This window comes from Halichoerus grypus, chromosome 3 (assembly GCF_964656455.1).
Source record: "Halichoerus grypus chromosome 3, mHalGry1.hap1.1, whole genome shotgun sequence".
NCBI lineage: Eukaryota > Metazoa > Chordata > Mammalia > Carnivora > Phocidae > Halichoerus > Halichoerus grypus.
Window position 1 is genome coordinate 57,533,677 of NC_135714.1, and position 12,342 is coordinate 57,546,018.

The 12,342-nt window shown below is 36.7% G+C and overlaps 1 protein-coding gene across 1 annotated transcript in view; it reads right to left on the reverse strand.

The window, feature by feature from the left end:
- Nucleotides 1-12,342, reverse strand: part of ADAMTS3 (ADAM metallopeptidase with thrombospondin type 1 motif 3) — a 531,886-nt gene that overhangs the window by 346,048 nt on the left and 173,496 nt on the right. Inside the window, exons 3-4 of the mRNA XM_078068759.1 lie at nt 6,802-6,848; nt 4,955-5,011 (exon numbers count right to left, since the gene is read on the reverse strand). The gene's annotated coding sequence lies outside the window, so the exon portion shown is untranslated. The remainder of the gene's footprint in view (nt 1-4,954; nt 5,012-6,801; nt 6,849-12,342) is intronic.

Sequence of the window (12,342 nt, forward strand, 5' to 3'; positions counted from 1 at the left end):
AACCAACATAGAGTCTGCTGTCAGCTTTATAACAAGGCAAGGGGCCACAATAACAGTCATAAATACAGTGCAAAGTAGGAAGGCTGAACCCCAAACTGGATGGTGGGCTCCCTCCAGAACTCCCTTCCACCTTATTGGACATGAAAGGGTAAAGGAACAGAAGAAACACTTCTGCCTTTTGGTCACCTCTGCTGGCAAATCTGAAATTCCCTGTTACCTGAGAAGGACAGCCAGCTGGCTAGGTCACACTCCTCGGGACAGTGTCCTCACTGCCTGACCCAACTTCTCCAATTAAGGCCTCATTTTCATTTAATTTGGAACACAAGACCAAGAATATTTTTGACCAAATAATAAAATATAAGTGGCAGTTTGGTTTAGCAAATGTCGGTTCACATGAAGATTTTACAGTTGTCTTTGTAGGTGGAGGAGAATTTTCCCTCAAAGGACATGAGGATTATAGAGAAGTGGGCAGGAGAGATTAAAAAAGCATGCACGAGAGCTCGCATTATTCCTTGCTTCTCTTTTAGCACAAACATTAGAATAGACAACTCATGTGTGCTGTGGGTGAAGTCCTAGACTTGGGGAATTATCTGTAATTTTAGTAGATTTTTTTTTCTGAGGGAGAAAAAAAGCATTTAAATTTCACTGTCTGGAACAATTCAAATCCTTCCTTAATACCTCCACAACAGCAAAGCACCTTTAAAGTCTGGTGTACTTTCTGCTACAGTGTTAGGACATATTAGCTCAAAATTTAAATGTAAGAGCAGACATGGTGGTTCACACTTGCTCAGAATTATTCTAACCTACATTCAGTAAAAATGGAAATTCCCTAGATTTGTTAGTAATTACAGCATTTGAAGTAAATTAGCAGGAATGTTTGCATGTATAGTACTAAAGCAAAGACCTTGACTAGTTTTCAAGTTTTATAATTGTACTTTCCATAGATAGGGTACTTTATACTTTTCTTTAAAGTACTTTAGCATATGAATATACTCAGGATAAACTAAAAAGCAGGTTAGGCAATTATTATCCCATCTTTCTGGTGGGTAAACAGAAACCTGAGGAAGATCTAAGACTACCACTTGCTCAAGATTATTTAGAGAGACATTAGGTAGACATGAGTTATCTTGTCTAACTGACCAAGTGGGCTCTCTTTCTCTCTCTCTCCTGTTCTATTCTTCTTACCACATTATATTTGTATAGTTCTTAAGACCAGAAAGTCTTGGTCTCTTCTCTCCATGCCCTGACTTGTCCCTTTTATACTTAAAAATTGCCATCAGAAGAGATTCTTCCTAATTTCAAACTCTTGAGTTCCCTTGTCTCCCCTGTGAAAAGACATAATAGCTCTACTAGATTTGACTGATGATGATGCTACGGTAGCACTCATACTAGTTGTAAAGCACAGATCTCTAACACAAAACAAATTAATGCCTTTGATTTCACTGACTGTAATATAATTGCCAAGTTTCTAAGATAGAAATCAGAATTTACTATTTTTACTTTTTTTTTGATAAACAAGGGGGTATCTTGGCCACCAACATCTTCCTCTTGAATCACAGCTCCTGAACCGCCTGATACCACTTTTTTCTTACAGTCTATTCTTCAGAAAGTGAAGATCTTTTAAAACAATAATCTTTTAAAAACTTAACTCAATTCGTGTCATTTCTTAACTTAAAACCATCCAAATGGCTTTCCATTACACTTACAGGAATGTCTGACTTTTTAACTCCCAAGGTCCTAAGTGATCAGGTATGTGTTGATTAGTCATCGCCACAGTAGTGCTGCATTAAACAACCACAAAACGCAAGGACTTCAACAATTTATTCTCACACATCTGTGAGTTGGCTAGTGGATTTGCTTCAGCCAGGCACTCCTGAAGCAGAACTGTTCAGGTTGAAGCAATTTGGAAGGTCCCACCAGCTTCTCTCATCCTTCTCCTGGGACCAGTGAATTAGCTGCAGTAGAAATGGAAATGTGCCAAGCCTCTTAAATCCTCTGCTCAGAACTGCCATCCTGTTGTCTCTGCTCACTTGCCATTAGCCAAAGAAAATCATCTAATTTCTCTGGACAATTCCCAGATCAAGGAGCAAGAGATATATTTTAATCTTGATGAGACAGTGAGAGAGGTACAGAATCGGGACCAGTCATTCGATACATCACATGCTTTAACCTCATCTTCTAATACTTTCTCCTATTTTAATCCCTCTATCCAGACTGGGATTTCTGTTTCTCCTCTAGTCTATGAGGCTCATCCCAACCTCAGGGCCCTGGCTTTTACCTTTCTCTCCCTCTGGAATGGGTTTCTTCTAGATATTCCATGGTTCATTCTCTCATTGTATCTAGATACATCTTAAATGCCAGCTCCTTAGGAAGTCTTCCCTGATTGCCATATCTAAAATAGCTGCCACACCTACCACCCATATATACATCCCATTATTTTCCATCCTGTTATCTTGCTTTCATTTTCTTTAGAGGAATTACCCAAAGCATTATTTTAAAAAAAACAACTGTGTGTTTCTGGGTCTGTCTCCATCACTCTATTTCAAGTTCCTTGAGGAATCTATAAAAAAGTCTGTCTTGCTTACCACCATTCTCCCAGGATGTAGGATAGTGCTTGGTACATAGGAAGTCATTTATGAGTATTAGTTGAATGAGTAAATGAAAGTCATTACTATTAGAGTTGGAAATTCAACTGTTCATCGCTGGGTGTGATCCTCGAACCTAAGGATCAGAAGTCCCTTCATAAATTTTCCTTTCCAGGAAGATGAAGATACACTCCAGGCTCCGTAAAGAATTCTATTTCCCATGAATACCTTGTAATGTATTTGGCCATAGAATGAGGGAATGTGCATTTTTAATTAAGGAACCATAAATGCGTGCACACAGGGCAACATCAGGACATTCTGCTTACATGGAAGCAGAAAACCTCTCAGTCCTGCCAGTAAAGAAGGCCCTTCCTCTGGCTGCTAATTCTCCAGGCAAGGTAGTGCTGTCTTGTATTTTCTCTTAGCTGACAGAAGCAAGAGAAAAAAACAAGATGTGAATTTTACCTGGACCCAGCAAAGGCCTCAAACAACACAGTTCAGGAATGATGCCGGCTCAAGGGAGGCATTTTTGGACTCTAAGAAACTATGTGGGCCTTCAGCATCTCCAGATCACACTAATAGGCCTCACAAGACTCTGTTTGGCTCCAAGGAGGCCATTAATGAAGTTCAGATTGAACCTGTGCAGTTTTCGTTTTAAAATGTTTCCTTAAAATTTTACAGAGAGCTTAATTCTTATGACATTTTCAGAAATGGGAGCCAGCCTTTTGTTTGAAGACACAGTGTGATGTCTGCAGTAATGACAATGGCAATGGCCATAGTAATAATAGGGGCAACTGGAAGGCAAAGGATATGAAACTTCAGGCTCCACCAGGTTAATTTAGGTATTTCTTTATAAGTGTGAAGGACTGCTAAAACACAGTAATGATCAACTCTCTTGGGATGTGCTGCATATTCTCTGCGGGTCCCTCCCCCCCCCACCCTGCCCCGGCCTGGGGATGGAAAGGAGAAGACAGAATGAGGCTGAAACTTTCCACCACTGTTTCTTCTTCTGGTTCTGCATAGCTTTTACAAAAGCCCAGGTTCCAATAAAAATACCCATGCCAATATATTCTTCAAGGAAAAAGAATGTCCTGCTCTGTCTTCATGATCACACTTGCATGTGGGGAAAATCCAGCAGTACACCTATCTGCCTAAATATTAGTAGAAAGAAACTGCCCTTCCCTTCCTTCCCTACCCCTTGTTTTTCTGAAATATTCTTCATTCATTGGAAGGGACAGATATGGAATGGGGCCATGAATATATGCCTTTCACTTCAAACTTTCTGTATTTTTGGTTTTAAGCAGGACTTGAATATTTAGGGCTGTGTAAATATAATAGATTTCCTGGTTGGATGGGAGTGGGGTGGGGTGGGGGTACTTGGAGGTTAGTACTGAGAAAGAGTAAATGCCAAAAAATCCTGAAAAATCTTGGACATTGAACCACTCTCACAAAATAATGTAGCACTGAGTTACATGAAAATGAGTCAGGATTTAAAAATCAAGAGGGAAAATGTTCTGAATACATTGTGTTTTGGGTTCTACTAAATCCAAAACAATTTTTAAATATTTTGGAAAAAATATTTTGGGATATGTTTGCTAACTCTAATACCTGGCCCTGGTGTTGTTCTTGCTGAGGGTTATCGGGAAGAGGGAAAAGTGAACTCTGGTTTTCAGATTGTAGGTAGACTTCAATGAAAAAACAAAACAGAAACAATAAAATGACAAAAATACACACATAGATCAATCCAACAGAATAGAGATCCCAGAAATAAACACATGATTATATGGTCAATTAATCTATGACAAAGGAGGCAAAAATATACAATGGGAAAAATTCTCTTCAACAAACAGTGTTGGGAAAACTGGACAGCTACATGCACAAGAATGAACCTGGACCACTTTCTTATACCATACACAAAAATAAACTCAAAATGAATTAAAGATCTAAATGTGAGACCTAAAACCATAAAATTCCTAGAAGAAAACATAGGCAGTAATCTCTTTGACATCAGCTGTAGGAACATCTTTCTAGATATAACTCCTTTGGCAAAGAAAACAAAAGCAAAATCAAACTACTGGAACTACACCAAAATAAAAAGCTTTTGCAAAGCAAAGGAAACCATCAACAAAACAAAAAGACAACTCCCTGAATAGGAGAAGGTATTTGTAACTGATATATCCAATAGGGGATTACCATCCAAAATATATAAAGAACTTATACAATTCAACACACACACACACACACACACACACAGACACACAAACTAATAATCTGATTAAAAAATGGGCAGAAGACATGAACAGACATTTTTCAAAAGAAGACATACAGATGGCCAACAGTCACATGAAAAGATGCTCAACATCACTTACCATCAGGGAAATGCAAATTAAAACCACAATGAGGTCACCTTACACCGGTCAAAATGGCTAAAATAAAAAACACAAGAAATAAGTGTTGGCAAGGATGTGAAGAAAAAGGAACCCTTATGTACTGCTGGTCCTCAAAAAATTAAAAATAGAATGACTATATGATCCAGTATTTCCACTACTGGATATTTATGCAAAGAAAATGAAAACACTAACTCAAAAAGATAAGTGCACCCTTATGTTTATTGCAGCATTATTTACAATAGCCAGGATATGGAAGCGACCCATGTCTTTTGATAGATGAATGGATAAAGAATATGTGGTACACCAGCTGCATAGCTTTGCCTCAACTTTCAAAAAAATTTTCAATAGTTGCTTTTGTGAGAACATTTAGACTTGCTGAAGATTCCATGTAATTTGTTCTGCTGAATCTTCCATATTTTATTTTATTTTATTTTTATTTATTTATTTTTTTAAAAGATTTTTATTTATTTTTTTTTAAATTTTTTTATTGTTATGTTAATCCCCATACATTACATCATTAGTTTTAGAGGTAGTGTTCCATGATTCATTGTTTGTGCATAACACCCAGTGCTCCATGCAGAACATGCCCTCCTCAATACCCATCACCAGGCTAACCCATCCTCCCAACCCCCTCCCCTCTAGAACCCTCAGTTTGTTTTTCATAGTCCATCGTCTCTCATGGTTCTTCTCCCCCTCCGATTTCCCCCCCTTCATTCTTCCCCTCCTGCTACATTCTTCTTCTTCTTTTTTTCTTTCTTAACATATATTGCATTATTTGTTTCAGAGGTACAGATCTGAGATTCAACAGTCTTGCACAATTCACAGCGCTTACCAGAACACATAGCCTCCCCAGTGTCCATCACCCAGTCACCCCATCCCTCCCACCCCACCCCCCACTCCAGCAACCCTCAGTTGAATCTTCCATATTTTAAATTTGTTTTGCTATCTTCTTGTGATTTAGGCTGTTGTCCTATCCTTTATAATTAAACTCAAATTGAATATCCTTATCAACATGAAAAAAAGATACGTGTATATATATATATATATGTATATATACATATATATATATATATAGGGGATATATGTATATAGGGGATATATATATATATTCAACCATAAAAAAGAATGAAATCTTGCCATTTGCAACAACATGGAGGGATCTAGAGGGTATAATGCTAAGTGAAATAAGTCAGAGACAGACAAATACCATACAATTTCACTCATATGCCAAATTTAAGAAACAAAAAAAAAATGAACAAAGAAGAAAAGAGACAAACAAAAAAACCCAGTTCAAATATAGAGAATAAACTGGTGGTTGCCAGAGGGGAGGTAGGTGGTGGGGGTGGGGGTGAAATAGGTAAAGGAGATTGAGAATATGCTTATTGTTTTTTTTTTTAAGATTTTATTTATTTATTTGACAGAGAGAGACACAGCGAGAGAGGGAACACAAGCAGGGGGAGTGGGAGAGGGAGAAGCAGGCTTCCCGCTGAGCAGGGAGCCCAATGCGGGGCTCGATCCCAGGACCCTGAGATCATGACCTGAACCAAAGGCAGTCGCTTAACCGACTGAGCCACCCAGATGCCCTGAGAATATGCTTATTGTGATGAGCACTGAGTAATATGTAGAATTGTTGAATCATGATATTGTATACCTCAAACTAATATAACACTGTATATTAATTATACTGGAATTTTAATTAATTAATTATTTTAAAAAGAAGAAACACTAGCATGGGCTAGAAATAACCCTAATAATCCAAAGAACTAAATTATTGTTTGAATCATATAAAACAAAGAAACATGAATATTGTCTCTTTACATACATACAATGAGCTCTTTGGTTCACTGATATTTGTATTCCCAGCATTCAGCACCTATGTGAAAAGAATGAATAAAATATTGAATGCATTAGTGAGCAAATGAATGGATCAATGAAGCCTGCAAGAGATATGACTCAAAATAATTTTGTATAAAGCATGCCTCTGCTTTACAATTATGCATTATAATATTCAGCTAGTAACATCTCTGGGTATGTGTAAGAATTCTTACATAAAAGAAACAGAACCTATAAATTATCATCAGAAATTAGGTTTAGACCACTTGCATTGAAAAGGGCCTCAGGCCATACATCAGGAATGTCTACATCCCCAGGCTGGATTCCTGGATCCCTTCCTTTGTTACTCAAGGACATATTAAAGTATCAGCACTTTTTTTTCTTATCTATTCAACAGAGTTATAAGAAATCAACCTCCAGGCAATATATAAATTTTACATTTTTTTTGTTATCATCACTACTATCCCATGAAGTTTAAGCCATAAAGCTTGATTATCTGTTGCTACTACTCTTCAACATTTAACCTTTGCACTAGCCAGTCAGCCTCCTTACTAGTCTATAAAATTGTCACATTCCTGAGTAAAGACCCAGAAAGATCAATGATATGTACTTCCAGTAAATTCTCTTTCTTCTACAAGTTCAAAATATTTCTCTCAGAGCTCCGTCCAAGTGCTCTGAACTTGCACAGCACTGTAAGACTGGGGCCCATAATTCAGTGCTAAATAATACCATCCATTGCTCACTGTCACTTGTATCAGTCTTTTCTCTTCCATTAGTTATAAGTTTCTTCAGGGCAGAGTCTTTGTCCCTTGAGCTTCTCTTGTATCTTTCAGAGCACATAAGCAAACCAGGTACTTGACGAATAGTTGATGATTAAGAAATATGCTTTTAAACCAAGAATCACCAAAAGATAGGAGAGGGCTGTCAATGGATGACAGATTTCACAAAACTGAAAAATGAAAAGCAGGTGGAAGAGTGGTAACTGATGCAGCCCCTCAGGGGAGACCTTAGCTTGGATAAATGCTTGGAAAAAGGGTTCAGAAGAAAGGAAGCAACATATCCGGCAGAACTGCAGACAGAAAACCAATGTTAGGAGTGGTAAGGAGATGATGGGCTACAAACTTGGGATTAGTTGAAGGTCTGCATACTGTTGTCCCAACCCCATGTCCACACCAACACACCCCACTTCTCATGGAACAGGAGAAAGAGGAGTCGGGAATCTAATTTTAGAAAAGAGGATGAAGGCTTTTTCTAGAGAAAATAAAGAATCCCAGAGAAAATATGTCTGGTATTTTGACATTTTGTGAGTTCTCTGGCTCTCTGATCACTAACAGGGCTGCCAACTGAAAATGGAATCAAACACAGAGGTCACAGCCAGATTTTTAATGGGCAATTGAAAATCATGCTTTAAAAAAAAAAAAAAAGGCCACAATGTGAAAGACATTCAACAAGATAAACAGGGGGAAAAATCCCAGAAGAAAAAGAAAAAACTGAGATCAGAGAATAATAGTAACAATAACAAAAATGATACCCTCCAATGTGTATACCAAACAGATTGATTGTCATTAATCATGCCACTACGAAAAGCAATGAAAGAAAACAAAGAGTTCTTGGAAACTAAGTATTTGAAAATCAGCAGAAAGTTTAGAAAATAAAATTAAAAACATCTCTCAAAAATAGAAAAAAAACAACAACAAAAGCTGAAAACATTTTTTTTTTTTTTTTTTAAAAAGCAAGAGACATAAAAGACAAATCTAGGAGATCTCACATCTGGTTGATAGGAGTTTCAGAAAAGGAAAAGAGAAAACAAAACAAAAACAAAACGTTGCTGGAGCTAAAGAACCACGAAGGCCCACCTTGAAAGGGCAAAGAGAACATCTAGGAATATGATTTTTAAAAATATTGACAGCAAAGCACATCATTATGAAATTTTAGAATTCCGGAGGCAAAAAGAAGATCTTAAAATCTTCCAGGGAGTAGAAGGAACTGCAAAGAAATGAAAACCTGAATATCCTCAGACTTGTCATCTGTAACACTGGATGTTATATGGCAATGGGATATTTCTTCAAAATTCCAAGGAAAAATTGCAGCTTGCTCTTTCAGTTTGGAGCTTTATGGTTCTTTATTTCTTTTTACAACATCCTGCCCCAAGTTCTTTTTGTCTCTTTCCTGGGACACCTATTAGTCAAATGTTAGATAGCTCTAGTTTGTCTCTTACTTTTTTCATAAATCTTAGAGCTCTTTGCCTGTTTCTATATCCTAAAAAACTATCAATTTTAAGTGTGGATTGATTAAAAACATATTCAGGCATGCATGGCTGCATATACTTGCCTTTTGTGCACCCTTTCTAGAAAGTATTTAAGGAGGCAGTAATCTTTACACCAAGGAGTACACCAAGAAAGAAAAGTTTTGTGACCCCAGACACAGTGGATCTTATTCAGGGTCAAACATGAAGGAACTCCTAATACTGTGGCTACAGCCTAGAGCCACTGGCCCAAAGTGCAACACAAGAATACTGGGGCCCATTTTTTTTTTTTTTTTTTTTTTACAGCAAAATGGTTCTGATGAAGCTCTGTTAGGAAATATAATCATTTTGATAAGAAAGTCCTCTAACAAAATGTAAAACAATTAGCAACTTTAGGGGACAAAATTTTACCAGAAAAGAAATGCAATCCAAGGTCAATACTTGACACTATGGGAAACATTTATTTCTTCTCTCTAATGGAAATATTGTTAAATGATGTACCTAAAATTAAGATACACGATTATTTCGCAAGGATCAGTGTAAAGCTGGAAGGAGGTATAAGAAATTAAATCCTCAATATCCTAACAGGAAGCAGAGAATGCAATACGCATAGATGTATTATTTAGCAACATGGAGGGAACTGCAACAAAATAATTTAAAATGGTTGCCTCTATAGCAACTGTATTGAGGGTGGGAAAGAGTAAAAAAAATAGAAGTGTTTCCCCTTTGTTTTAATTCTTTTGGGTTCTATTTTACTTTCTAATGTGTGTGTATCTTTGTATAAATATTTAAATTATGTTTAATTAAACAAATCCAAAGCATGAGACGATAGAGACGTGTTATACTTATAATCACCTTCAACTTGATGATCAAGTTCAAAGTAAATGAAGACCACAATATCCGATACTGAGAGAGAATCCATTCCTTAGAGCTACCTGTCATGTTTATGGCTCTTCTTAGAGCATGCTACAATGTGAATGTTTGTGTCCCCTCAAAATTTATGTGTTACAATCCCAAATGCCAAAGATGATGGTATGAGGAGGTGGGGCCTTTCAGAAGTGCTATGGGGGCGGAGCCCTCATGAATGGGATTTGTGCCTTATAAGAGACTCCAGAGAGATCCCTAGCCCCTTTCACCATGTGAGAATACAGTGAGAATGCGCCAGCTTGAACCAGGAAGAGGGTCCATGGGCCAGAATGCAACCATGCCAGTACTTTGATCTTGGACTTCTCAGCCTTTAGAACCATGAGAGATAAATTTCTGTTGTTTATCCGCTACACAGTCTGTGTTATTTTGTTATAGTAGCCCAAATGGACTAAGAGCAATATGCTATTGAAGAAGGAAAAGGAACAGAGCCTTCATAATGTTTACTTGGAGGAAGTATTGGATTTTAACATTAACCTTCTGCTTATAATGACATTCAGTACATGGACGAAAGAAAACTAATAACTCAAAAATTAGAATTTCATAGAGTCACATTGCCTAGGCAGTGTTTCTGAGTGCTACTAGTGAAGTGTCTCTTGTGTGAATCTGGACATTACTTGAATATGAGAGGGTCCAGGGGTGGTCTCCTGGAAAATAGTGACTATGGCTCATTAACCTCCTCATTATTGAACATGATGAGTGAGCTCAATAAATATTTACTGAATTGAGTTGAATGTGAAGAAATGTCCTTGCAATATCTTATTCTACAATATAAAGCAAGCAGTAGCAAGTAGAAAATCTCTACTTTAGTACTTGACTATTTCCCCTTCATTTAATCTTATTTGAGTCCTAAGCATTCTTTTTTCTTTTTTAGAGAGAGAAAGAGAGAGTGCACACATGCATGAGTTGGGGGTGGGGAGGGCAGAGGGAAAGGGAGAGAGAGAGAATCTTAAGTGGGCTCCATGCCCAGAGAGGAGCTGACACAGGCTCAATCTCACGACCCCAAGATCATGACCTGAGCCAAAGTCAAGAGTTGGACACTTAACTGACTGAGCCACCCAGGCGCCCAGTCCTAAACATTCTTAACTTGCCAAGTATATATCTATTGTAAATTTTTAATGCCTTTCCTTTTGAAGCAAGCAGAAACATATTATTGGGATTTGTTTTTAGTTTTGGAAATTTATTTTTCTCTATGGCAACAAATTACAAATTTTTACCTGAAAAAAATCCCCATGTGTGTTTTCTATAAACTATGTATGTCCACAGTGCAAAATTTAATGGAGCAAATCTAAAAAATGTGCTTATAAAACCAATGCCTAACATATTGGTTCCTTCTATGATGGAGAACCCACTAAAGAGTGTATTTAAATATCTCTAAAACACTTTCTTGTTTATTTTACATGTGGTTCAAATTATTAAAAAATTAGAAAACAATAATAAATACTTTAAAAGTTTCACATAACCTTAGTATCTATTCTAGATAATATTCGTAATGCCTTTGTTGCCAGATATTTCTGTGTAATAAATATGTGAATTATATATATTTGAATAAGATCCATAAATAAAATATGCTTTTCACAAAATTGATTCATATCCTTCTGTATCCTTCCTTTTTCATGAGCAAAGGCGTCATACAAATAATGTGTAACTAATATAAGCATATCAGAATAAGCCTCCTTGTGCAAACATCTTTGAGTTCACGTGTTTTTATATTCTTAGGATACATTGCCTAGAACTGATTTGTTGGGTCAAAGTATCTGCACATTTTGAAGACTTTCACTTTGGAAAATTTGTCCTAGTTTACATCCCACCAGTAATTATAAAAATGCCCTTTTGTTCACATATTTTACAATGCTGGATATCATTATTCTTTCTAATCACTGCCACTATGTTTGATAAAAATATGTAACTTGCATTTCTTTGATTATTACTGAGTTTGAACTTTATTTTTAGGGTTTATAGGACTCCTTTTGTGAATTTTCTGTTCATGCTCGTTGTTATATTATTATTAGGGTGTGAAAAGCTTTTAAGAAAGTTCCAACTTTCTTATTATGAATAACATTTCAGTTTCTTACAATTCTGGATTTTAAACTAAGTTTTGGCAAATTAGTATGAACATTCATATGCAGAAGACTCACTAAGCATTTGGAAAGCTTGCCAATGACAAACTGTTTCTTAGTCTTGTAGTAATAGTATGAAACTATGCTGAAATGTTATTTGTTTGCCATAGAAACAGAGGCAGGGGGACAGATCTACTGAAGATTATGATGATGATTTAAATTCTATTTCTTTATGATAATGCTCTTTTGAAGGGCTTATAATTTTAAAATAGATCATCTCAGCTGTCTTAAAAATCCTTTTCCCC